The sequence below is a fragment of the Scomber scombrus genome, chromosome 3 (assembly GCF_963691925.1).
Source record: "Scomber scombrus chromosome 3, fScoSco1.1, whole genome shotgun sequence".
NCBI lineage: Eukaryota > Metazoa > Chordata > Actinopteri > Scombriformes > Scombridae > Scomber > Scomber scombrus.
Genome location: NC_084972.1, coordinates 33,858,752 through 33,871,480, shown reverse-complemented (window position 1 = coordinate 33,871,480; position 12,729 = coordinate 33,858,752). Strand labels below are relative to the sequence as shown.

General features: G+C 39.3%; 1 long non-coding RNA gene across 1 annotated transcript; it reads right to left on the bottom strand.

Moving 5' to 3' along the window:
• Positions 1-4,104: 4,104 nt before the first annotated feature.
• LOC133978013 (uncharacterized) lies at positions 4,105-11,077 on the bottom strand. Its single transcript, XR_009924985.1, has 3 exons — positions 10,962-11,077; positions 5,398-5,519; positions 4,105-5,025 (listed from the first exon to the last, which is right to left on the bottom strand). It is a non-coding gene; the product is annotated as an uncharacterized LOC133978013 (long non-coding RNA).
• Between the last annotated feature and the right edge of the window lie 1,652 nt (positions 11,078-12,729).

Genomic DNA, 12,729 nt, shown 5'->3' with positions numbered 1-12,729 from the left:
TATTTCACAGGTTTCATAGTTTCCCATAATATCCTAAAAATGACACATAACTGTAAAAGTTAAAAGGACGAATTATAGAGAAAAATGACAGTGTTTAATTGGCACACTCCAGCTCCAGAGGCAACCTAGACAAACTACAAACATACAGTAATTAAGACATAAAGCCGACATATTCTTCACATCTTCTATATTAATGTTCTGTGTCTCTGCTGGAATATCTTTACATGATTTACAGTTAAAAACTCCTTATTTATCTTCTACTGGTCCTTTATGCAGCCGCTCAGTTCAGTGTTTATTATCCAACGTCAGAACAGGTTATAAACAACAGAAATTCACAAGCTTGATATGTCTCCTTTAAGAAATTATGAAACCTGTAAAACAAAAATGTGTTTATGTGCCTATAGCTGCCTTGGTAAGCTGTATCCCACACCTCGAATGGCATTAATTAAAAAAAAGGTAGCCTAGCAACACAAAACTGCATTCAAACCATCAACAGGTGTCGTTAGATTTGTCCCGTTGCTGAGGTAAAACTGCTTCTTTTAGCCATCACGTACACTTTAAATATCAATCATCAATTTAAAATCCAACTCGTCTCTGGCAACCGTTGCTGTGTGTTTGGCCTGTGGCTTCAGCTTTCTAAGTCTTCCTTTAAGTTGCCTGTTGTTGCCTTTCGTTTTTAACGTTCTCTTTTCTTAAAAAAAAAAAAAAAAAGGATAATAATATACGTAGGTGAAATAAAACATATCAAAGGTAGTCTTGGAAGACTTTTTGAAGATATATTGAAGTTCTTTGGATAATATCACAAACTACTACTACTTCTAGGGAGATTTTATCAGATATAGCTTTAAGAGAGATTCAATTCAGTTAGTTTTTCTTATTAAAAAGGAGAAGTTTTCTGTAAATACATTCTGGTTTTTGTTTGGTTTTTGGGTTTTTTGACTAAATGGGTTGATTATAAAATCAAAATGAAAAAAATCTGACCTTGGCTCACTTCTTTACATGCAAAATGATGCACCATTTTTTTTAATAGAGTCATCGTGTCCAGTCAGATATCAGCTCGTGTAAATAAGACCGACAAAAGCTTTTGACATTTTTTCTGTATTTTTATTTCTGTCTCTTATTTAAGATGAAAGTCACGATCCTTTGCACATAAAGTTATATCATTTTTATGACAGTGCTTATATCAGATAGGCATGTTTACGTTTAAGACTTGAAGATATTCTATGACTCCGGTTTCATTTCTAACGAGACAAAGTTTTTGTTATTTTAAATGCTAACATAACTGGAACAGATTCTTTTCTATGTTTGGTCTCACGCCAATTATATACCAATCACACCATGTTCTGTTAACAATGAAATGTCAATAAAAGTGAAAACTTCATTGTCTCACAGGAGTTGATTCTTACATGTTACACATATACACATGTATTTCAATGGATCCCCAATAGTTTTCTGTTTCACTCATATATACATTGACTACTTATCTTTATTATATATAGAATATGTATTAATAGTTAGTTTTAAGCAGGATTTAATGAGGGTGAAGGAAGAAATGTAAATTTAAGAATCTTAAAATCATATGTGGAAAAATCCCATCAGATATATAATCATTGTTTCTAGCAAAGTATTTTAATTTACGTGTCTGGATCTCATCTTTAATTTTTCTCTGAAGTCTAAACACTTCCTGACTGTCGCTGCAGTAGTGTCACTGTTTTCTGCATGAACATCAAATTATTAAATATTCAAACTTTTTTAAAGTTTAAAGTAACTTCTTGAGGAAACTGAATTCAGCACTTTGACTTTTAAGGAACCTGCAGATGCTCCGATGTCCAGAGTGAGTTTCTAAATGTGTTCAGTGTTACACAGTTGATGAGTGCAGCTCACACTAAATGAATTTCTAAAAGATCATTAACAGTTTTAGGAGCATCTGTGAGATTATGTGCAGTATAAATCTACCAGATGTGCATAATAAATCTGCCTTGTGGTATTTTGCTGAAATACTCCTTTAGGGATATATATGTGCCTCCTGTGGTGATATGCAATATGTTCAACCAGCTGCCCGATAATGAGAGCGGACAGCCAGCCTCTCTACACACTGACGCCATCAGCACCGTTTTCATTTCATGCTAATTTTTGTCATTTTTGGTTTTTGGGAGAACATTTCATTTCTTTTATTCTGGACTAATGGATCATTAGGTCGCGTTTCACTGACTTATGTTTAGCACTGACTCTGACCTCAATGGATCAATACGTCAACATTTACCAAAGTTAAAGGTTCCTGCTGGATGCTTTTGGTTTGTGCTCATCTACTCACCAGACGATAAAGACACAAATACATCATGTTATCAGCCAGACAGAGACTCTGTTATCACATTGTTTTTATTTATCAGCCTGTTATTAGTCGTGTTAGAGAGTAACTAGTTGAACTAAATGTGTCATTAAACTACAGTTACTGATGAAAATGTTTACACCTTTAAGATTGTGCTGAACCAGAAGTAGAGTTTAAACTAGATATTGTCTCTATGACAACCAGAAGTAGAGTTTAAACTAGATATTGTCTCTATGACAACCAGAAGTAGAGTTTAAACTAGATATTGTCCCTATGACAACCAGAAGTAGAGTTTAAATTAGAAAATTCCAGGGAAATTTTGAGTGCCACGGGGCTGCTGCCGGAACGAGTACACGATTTATTTCCAGTGTTCAAAGGTCACCCTGATCATATTCTGGTTTCAAGTATTAAGTACATCTTACTAGTCAGTATCAAGTGTAATGTACTTTATTCTCAACTTAACATACCTGAAAATATTAAGTAAATGTTAATCATATTTAAGCATAAATAATATTTATTTAAACAAATTAAAGTCCCTGTAAAGTAAGAATAAATATGTGTTCTGAGTTTGACATACCACAGAAAAGTGTGTTGTTAACCACCCTGCCAAATTCGAATGATTAAAAAAATTGCTAAATATGTTAAATTAGGCTTCAAAGTTGTGTAAAAATCAGCCTCTGGTCTCTGCTCCCAAACGCTGTGGGCGTTCCCGCCGAGTTCGCTGAAGCCCCGCCCCCTACCGAGTGTCACCTGTCAATCAAAGTCACCACCTCTGTGGGCGTTCCCGCCGAGTTCGCTGAAGCCCCACCCCCTACCGAGTGTCACCTGTCAATCAAAGTCACCACCTCTACCCTAAACATGGACGCTATTGCTGAGAGCTAGCTAGGTTAGCTGGCAAAACAGACAGACAGGAATTAGCCAATCACAAAAAAGTAGCTCAGTTTCTGCCCAGCAACAGGCTGTCAAGGACAGCAGAGGTTCTACGGTTGCTACGGCGATTTGAGAATCTGCTTGGAAAAAATTCTTAAAATGCCCCAGAATTTGGCTTCTGACAAGGTCCCAAACAATTGCAAACTGTGAGAAAACCGTAACTTCTGTCCAAAAACCGAAAACACCGTGAGAGACACAGAAGCCGGCAGATTCTGACAGTGTTTATTTTATTCAGATATTCCTTAAAATGAGCGCGTAAACTCAGTGTGAAGACAGAGTGAGATTCTTTTGAAAAAAACAAAACGATTACATTACAGTCAATGGGGAGCGAGACAGGTATTGCCACCGGTCGCAGCCCCCCCGTTTAAATTTTGTGCAGACCCCGTCTCTCAACGTCACATTTTATGAATCCCAACACCTATGTCTACATTTTGACAAAAAATTATTTGTATCCTTTTCACGGTTTGGCCTTGAGCTTGAGATAAATATAAAAATTGAGGTTATTTTTTACTGGTTCTCACACTCAAGCTAACTGACGCTTCCACTCTAACTTTGAAGAATAGGTGATTTCCACTCCTCGTTTGACTGCTCATAGTTTGAAAAGTTTACATGTTATGTAAAAACAGTTTGGTGTTTTGGAGAGAGCACAAGTTTTCCTCCGTTTTAAAGTTTGAATCACATTTCTACGTGCAGGTATGAGAGAGCTCTCATACCTGCACGTATGCCCCGAGGGTGCTAGACGGGTGCTAGACATTATCTAGTTTAAACTCTACTTCAGGTTGTTACATCGGTAAACGTAGTTCAGAGACAGTTGGACAAGTAGAAACATCATTTTTGTTACAGAGAGAGTTTTAATAGAGAATAAAAGCTGCCAGTCATCTTAATTATGATTCCTTTATTTACAGCAGTTTTAAAGCACAGGTTCACAGTCAGCAGCTTAAATGATCATGAAGTGTGTTTATCTTGCTGTAATGATTCCTCCTGTTCATACTGACCATTAGAAGATCCCTTCATAATGTTTACAATGGAAGTGATGGAGGACTAAATCCACAGTCCTCCTTCTGCGCAGAAATGTATTTAAAAGCTAATATCAAGCTTCAGCCGTCCAAATGTTTCAGCGTTAGTGTTTTTAGTACCAAAGTCCCTCCAAAACTAAACAGACACTGCAGTGATTATGTGTTAATAAGGGTATAATTTGGGAAACCTCCCAACGCTTTTCTGTGAATGTTTTATGTGAAACACTCGAGGTGATACAGAAAAAAAATCAATAAGAAAATAAAACATTTTGTCCGCTTAATCTTTTTTTTCCACTGCAAACACCTGCATGTGCCCCTAAAACATCCAGGGTTGTAACAGGAACACACTATTTTAACTTCAAGTGAAAAGGAATGCAGTCAGCTCCTGTCAGAGTATAATACAGGATGTCTAAAGAACAGCAGGTCAAAGGTCAAAGCACACAAGCATGAGTCAGCGTTACAGAGAAGCTTCACTCATCCTCTAACTTCAGATTCACTCTGCAGGAATCTCCAAACTCGTCCTCTCAGGAGCAGAATGTGACGCTGGGGTTTTCGGTGGGTTCTTGAATGCAGCATCTGGCCCACAGTTCAAACGCCATATTTTCCAGCTTCTCTCTCAGTCTTGCTCACATTAACTTCTGATCCTCTGTGTTGCAGGATCACTTCAGTACCAGTTAGTGCACGAGATCATGAAACACGTATTGTCCACTGTCCTGTTCCCCATCCGGCACTGAGGCAGCTCTGCAGCGTCTGCAGGTACAAACACAGAAACACTTTCTGTATTGATGCTTCTGAGATGATAAAGAGCTGAAAGTGACACCAAACTATATCTGCATTAAGTCACTTTCAGAGAAAATAGTTGATTTCAAAGTAAGTCATACTAAAACTATTATATATGACATCATAAGATTATTAATAGTGAAGCATCAGTGTTAGAGCAGCATGTTACTGTTGTAGCTGCTGGAGGTGGAGCTAGTTTACACTACTTTATATACAGTTAGCTAGTTTAGTCCAGTGGTTCCCAACCTAGGGGTGGGGCCCCTCCAAAGGGTCAGCAGATGTGAGGGGTGGTGAGATGATTAATGGGAGAGGAAAGAAGAAAAAACTAAGTTGCTGTTTTACCTTCAGCAGCAGATCCTGAGCTGCTTTCTGACTCTTGGTGTTTCTCTCCTGACGTCTCCTCCTCTTCCTCCTCAGCCTTCCTCTCATGGCTCTGATCTCCTCCCATCATCACACTCGTCAACCTGGGACAAAAACACAGGTGTGTATTAAAATGAAACAGTAGTTTAATAATCCAGTCAGTGCCACTGTTTAATTAAATGTGAATTATTATACCAATAAAACACAGTGAGTAAACAGTGGAACTCTATAGACTAAAAGAAAGGTGAACATATGATAACTGGAAACTGAAGTTGCTCCATTTTTGCTTTTGTAGTTGTTTTTAATGTGGTCTAGTTCAGACTCATATGTCAGAGCTGACTAGTTGTTATTTTATCATATTTTATGTGAAATCTTTGAGCTCCGAAGGCGGTTAATCATGCTGGGACCTGAACCATAGATGAAGCTTCACAGATGAAAAAGTCAGATATCTGTCAGCTGGGAGGTTTGAGTGTTTCAGGGAATCAAATGGAGAGAGAGAGAGAGAGAGAGAGAGAGAGAGAGAGAGAGAGAGAGAGAGAGAGAGAGAGAGAGAGAGAGAGACAGAGAGAGAGGGCAGAGATAGAAAGAGGGAAAGAGATGAAGATAGAGGGAGAGATCACAGCCTCTCCTGGTTATCGGCTCGGACATCTCTAATCCCTCCCAGAATGATCTGTCCAGGACGCCAATCCAATCAAACACAACACAATCAGTTTAGCGGAGGCATCTGATGGGATCATCTTACTCTGCTCAACACTTTACACCATCGCTGAAAGCTTTCCCGGTGGTCTGTAATGCATGCTGGGAAATTACATGTTACCAGAAAGGTCTTTAGACGTCTGTGGGGGGGGGGGGTTCTCAGGGCAAAAACAAACCAAGTTGCCCATTAGAGATGAAACTAGACATTATCTTCACTACTGATTCACTGTATGAAGTAGAAAATATCAGAAAATGAAGATAAATGTCATCACAAGCTTCCAGATGTGTGTGAATATAAAGAAGTGACGTTAAAACCAGCTGTAAGTCTTCATGTTAGAGAAACTGGAGTTCAGCTGAGTCAGAAACCCACCTGTACACACTGGCATTAGTATATTTTCATAATGAATACTTCAATGGTTTCATGTTGTATTTTATATATGTTTTGCCTGTTGGAGCACTCCTTGAGATCAGACTTTGTTTTACCAGCCAGTCGTTCTCTTTGGAAACCTTCATCATGACGCTGAGAGCTGGTTAACCGTCGCCAAGTGTTTGATCACGGGAGGACTGTTGGGTCTCTGTGAAATAAAGAGTCTGGAATAGATGTGCTCTGTGTGAGAAGTGCTCCGAGATAGTAGATGGATTAGAATTAAAGTGAAGTAAAGTTTCAGTCGTCTGTTCAGACCAGATGGGGAGTTCTGGTCCTCTGAAATGAGGCCAACGAGGAAGTAACTTAAAACTGCATTCTATCAAAAGGCCACCAGGGGGCGACCGTTTTGGTGTCAAAAGGACTTCCGTCTCTATACAAGTCAATGGAGAATTCACCAACTTCTCACTTGATTTCTAACCTCAGTAAACGTTTTCAAAATGTGTTTATGGTCTCAATCGCTAGTTTAAAGCCTTCTTCAATGCAGTATGATGTTCATTTGGGACATTTTGGCCTCCCTGATTTTATATGTGACGATAAAGCAGGGTATGCATTAGGGCGTGGCTACGTCGTGATTGACAGGTTGATTGGTTCACAGGTTCAGGAGGGCGCCTCATGCTCCTCCTGATGCCCATATAAGTAGAATCCGTGTTTTTATTTTTCCCAGCATGCACCGGACGTTTTCAAGATGGTGCTGCTCAGATCCGATACTATTGGCCTCCGAGCAGCAGTCCACAAACCAATGGGGGACGTCACGGATGTTACGTCCATTTTATTCTGTCTATAGTTCAAACCCTGGTTAGGTAACTGAGTCGTCTGTCAGCCATTGTACAATAAACAGGAACAAAATGCTAACACAAACTGATTGTATTCACAGCAGGGTGACAAACGCAGACTGGAACCAGCGCGTCAATAAGCCGGCCACAAGGAACGGGCAGCAGTAAAATCAGCCAGCGCGCCTCTTAAAAATGAGAAATTAACTACCTCACAGATGTGTGATGGCGGTCCAGGTTTCTGGCCGAACTACAAAGCAATAACTTGTGATAATTTTCACATAAAAGTTGATTACAGGCCTAACCTTTAACTCCGGACCAGGATTTAAACATCAGAGCGGGACCTTCTGCTGGACGCACATAAAAACAACCGCAGCAGAGCTCAGAGTAGAGAAGATGAGAAGGAAATTATTGGATTTATGGTGCAAAACTGATATGATTTGGTTGAAAAAGCATCTCTGAGCAGCCGTTTCTTCTTCTTGCCAAATAAAACAAAATCTGAGGCAAGCAGTTAAACTGTGGACAATATGAAGCTAATCTTACACATTCATTCATGAACTTAAAAGCATCTCAATCAAGATTCAGTGCCGCCTCCTCCTCTACTCTTCTCCTCCCCTCCTCCCTTGCTCCCCTCCTCCTTTCCTCTTCTCCTCCCTTCCTCCCCTCCTCTTCTCCTCCTGTCCTCCTCCTCTCCTCTTCCTCCCTTCCTCCCCTCCCGCTCCTCCCTTCCTCCTCTCCTCCCTTCCTCCCTTCCTCCTCTCCTCCTCCTCTCCTCTTCCTCCCTTCCTCCTCTCCCTTCCTCTCCTCCCCTCTCCTCCTCCTCCTCTCCTCCCTTCCTCTCCTCCTCCTCTCCCCTCCTCCTCCCTTCCTCTCCTCCTGTTCTCCTCCCTTCCTTCTCTACTCCCCTCCTCTCCTCCTCCCTTCCTCCTCTCCTCCTCCCCTCCACTCCTCCCCTCCTCTACTCCTCCCTTCCGCCTACCCTCCTCCTCCTCTCCTCTCCCTCCTATCTTCCTCGCCTCCTCCTCCTCCCCTCCCCCTCTCTTCCTCCTCTCTTCCCTTCCTTCTCTCCTCCCCTCCTGTCCTCTCCTCCTTCTATCCTCCTCCCCTCCTCCTCCTCCTCCTCCTCTCCTCCTCCCCTCCTCTCCTCCTCCCCTCTTCCTCTACTCCTCCTCTCCTCCCCCTCTTCCTCCCCTCCTCTCCTTTTCCCCTCCTCCTCTCCTCCCCTCCTCTCTCCTCCTCCCTTCATCCCCTCCTCCCCCTCTCCCCCCCCTCCCCTTCCTCTCCTCCTCCCTCCTCCCTTCCTCCCCTCCTCCCCTCCCCAGCTGTCTATCTGTGCAGCAGCAGTCACAGCTGGAGAGAGAGCCGGGCTAAATATAGACTCCCTCTCTCTTTCTCAGAGAAACGGTTTTGTTTTGACTCGTCTCCTCGTCGTCTCTGCTGCTGCCATCTTCAGTCCAAACTAAACTCAATGTTACACAGAAACCTGCCTCTGATTTCTGTCTGTGTGTCTCAGTTTGACTTCATGTTTAAAGGGTCGGAGGGTTACACTCACACACAGAACAACCAGGACAGTTTATGAGGTAAACTCAGGTAATAAACTATAATATAATACTGGCTTTCATTATCAGTTAGTTAGTTAATGATCATTTCTATTATCTATTAAGCTCATGGTCACGTCTATAAATGTCTTATTAAGTCTGATCAACCGTCCAAAAACACAAATTATTCAATTTACTGTGATAAAAAATGTTGGAAAGTTTGAAATTGTCACATTTGATAATCTGCAACCAGCAAATATTCAGCAAGTCGCATAAGATGAGTCAATTAATCAATACGTTGATTGATAGGAAATGAACAGGAAGCTGTTTTCCTGCATTTGCTGTTTTAAATGATCAGATGTGATGATTTGATGCTTTTCTCCGTCATACATGATTGATAACTGAATGTTTGATGTTTAAGACCTCTGAAGACCTTTGACTCTAACGGACATGTTTCTCTCATTTCTGACATTTTAATCAGATACTTAAAAAATAATAAAATATTAATAATAAAATATTAATACGTTTCAGCCTTAAACTTCTGAAACGGTTATTGTTGCAGCTATAAAGTTCAGTAAATATTAATCTGTTTTAAAGAGGTGTTATGTTATTTATTTTAGGCTCATACTATATTTAATCTACCCTAGGGATGGACAGAATAATAGAAACACTCCTCAGTATAAATAGAGTTTAACAACACCACAAACTGCTGCCATAAAATAAACCAACACATCTTTAAAACAGACTAAATAGAAATGAAACATTTTAACCTTCATAAACATATCATTTATTGCTGTGTTTGTGTTATACTGTATTATTACATCTGTGTGAATCTAATAAACTGACTGAGTGTTTTTCATTGTAGGAAACTGTGTGAGCGCTTTGTGTTTCTCTGCTTTACTAAATGAAACCGTTTTGGGATGAATGGAGTTCATCTGCAGATTAATTACAGCTCAGCTGCTTTATTGATCTGATTAAACAGAGAATGACTTTATTCTTCTTTCTACTTTAATGAAAACGCAACATTAAATCCAGAAGAAACCTTTAATCTGCTTTTAAAGAAAGTAAATAAATACATTTACTCAAGTATTAAGTATAATTTGAAGTACTTGTGCTTTACTGTAGTACAGTTTAAGGTATTTGTACTTTACTGTTGTACAGTTGAGGTATTTGTACTTTACTGTAGTACAGTTAGAGGTACTTGTACTTTATTGTAGTACAGTCTGAGGTACTTTACTGTAGTATTTCCATGTGATGCTACTTTCTACATCTCAGAGGGAAATATTGTACTTTCTACTCCACTACATTTATTTAACAGCTTTAGTTACTTTTCAGATGCAGATTTGACACAATGGATAATATAACAAGCTTTATAAATACAACACATTGTTAAAGATGAAACCAAACAGCAGTGTGTAGTCGGCTCACATGTCAGATGTCTATGAGTTGTTAACAGCTCCACCTAATAGTGATTTTTCCCTCTAAACTCAAAGATTAGAGAAAAAGTCCAACAACTGAAAACACATTTGTGTATCAGAACTTAGTTTGTTCTTCTTTCCTCTCCCATTAATCATCTCACCACCCCTCACATTTATCTGCTGACCCTTTGGTGGGGCCCCATCCCTAGGTTGGGAACCACTGGACTAAACTAGCTAACTGTATATAAAGTAGTGTAAACTAGCTCCACCTCCAGCAGCTACAACAGTAACATGCTGTATTGGTATTTTTACTTCTAAGTATCTGAGTATTTGTAATATTTGAATATGTATAATATAAAAATAATAATAATAATAATAATAATAATAATTATGATAATAGTTATAGTGTCAAACTGATTACTTGTTTTGTAAATAAATATAATAAACAGTAAAATAAGGTTATTGTGTAAATGGTTGTTTGTATTGTGAGTTTTTGTGTGACATGTTGGCCTCACGTGGACCACAGACTGCAAACCTGCAGAGCTGACATGTAAACAACAGAGAGTGTGTTGTGTGTGTGTGTGTGTGTGTGTGTGTGTGTGTGTGTGCGCGTGTGCGTGCGTGTGCGTGTGTGCGTGTGTGTGTGTGTGTGTGTGTGTTAACTGCTGTCGGGAAACAGAAATTAATTGTATCCCACCTAATCGACCCTCACGTAGCCTGTGAGACGGTCCGTGTGTGTGAGCCGCTGGTTCCGGTAGTTTACGGTGTTTCCAGGCAGAGTATCGATCCAGCGACGTGTGTGCGGAGCAGCTGACTGCACAGATCCTTCAGACATGAGAGGAGGGATCACTCTGTGTAAGAACTGCGCCACACACACAGGATGTCTCTCAACAGCAAATCTATTATGTCACAGCCACAAAAACAAAGTAATGCAGAGTAAACAGCGCCCCCTGTAGGTTGGCTGTATTAGTACATCTTGTTTTTATTTTTAACCAGCTGTTCATGTGCATTAAATGTGATCTTATTAAACAGAGTACAGGTAAACATAAATGTCTCTTATACTTATCAAAAGTGTAGTTTCTAAACAGAATATCACTGCAGTGTTAAAACAGTAAATTATCCTGAGAAAGTGTTTTTGTTGTTGTTATATTTTATGTTTTAATTTATCTCTTATATCTGTTCACTTTGTATATTTTCTGGGTGTTTTTGTTTTTATTTATGTGACTATGAAGCACTTTGTTACTGGTGTCTGAGAAAGGTGGTTATATAAATAAACTGTACTTGCTTTTCAAAGTAAACAAGTTAAACTTAATTATGATTGAGTGGGATTTAGTGACATCTAGTGGTGAAGTTGTATATTGCAACCATTATTTCATTGTATTTGTTTTGACGTTTTAATTTTGTTCTACTTTATATTTTGTTATTTTATCATTATCATTCTGTTTTTTTCTTATTATTTTCTGTGTCTTTTGTCTATTAATCTGTTTTTTTAACGTAGTTTAAATCCAGCTTTTATTAAACTTTATTTATTTTATTTTATTTTACTTTTCTTTTGTCTTTTTAATCTATTTTTACCTTTTATTCTAACTTTTAACAAACATTTTCTCTTATTCTCTCTTATTTTACGTATTTATTTAATATTGTATGTTTTTATTTATTTACTGATTTTAATTACATTTTCTAAATCAGTTTTTTGTCATGTTGTCACTTGTTCTGTTTTATAATCATCTTGTCAATCAACTGTGAAGCACTTTGAACTACCTTAACCTGAATGAAAGCTGCTGTATGCATAAAGTATGATTTATTTATCGACTCTAGTTTCATGGTAGTTTGGAGTTTATTTCATTACAACCAGTTCTACCAACATCATGAGGGATATCTGAGGTTATGTAGTTACTAGATTGTTTACGGTATTTATAGATTTAAATGAGAGAGCAGCATCATTTACAGATGAATATCAAGAGATTGTTATTTCTCCCTGACTGTAAGGAAGTCCATATATAATAAAAATGTTTCATACTTTCACATATTGTACTATTTTACTAATCTAACTTCACTGGAAAAGGTAGAGGTTGAATTTGAGTCAGATAAAAACAGGCAGGAGTGAGACCTCCTCCTTTTTCTGGATGCTTTGTGTCGCTTTGGTTGCCCCCCCCCCCTCCCCACACCAACCTGCTGCAGTGACGTCACACAGGTGGCGAGCTAATGGCAGTTGTCAACAAACAAGACGTCACACGGAGAGAGCGACGTGATTGGCTGAGATCGTCGATACCGGAGCTGCACGAGGAGACCGGAGGGAGGAGAGGACGGTGTCTGCAGTTGCTATGCAGGTTTACCGGAGGAGGGAGACGGTTCATACAAGTGGTTTCCTTCTTCTCAATGAGTCACACACACACACACACACACACACACACACACACACACACACACACACACACACACACACACACACACACACACACACA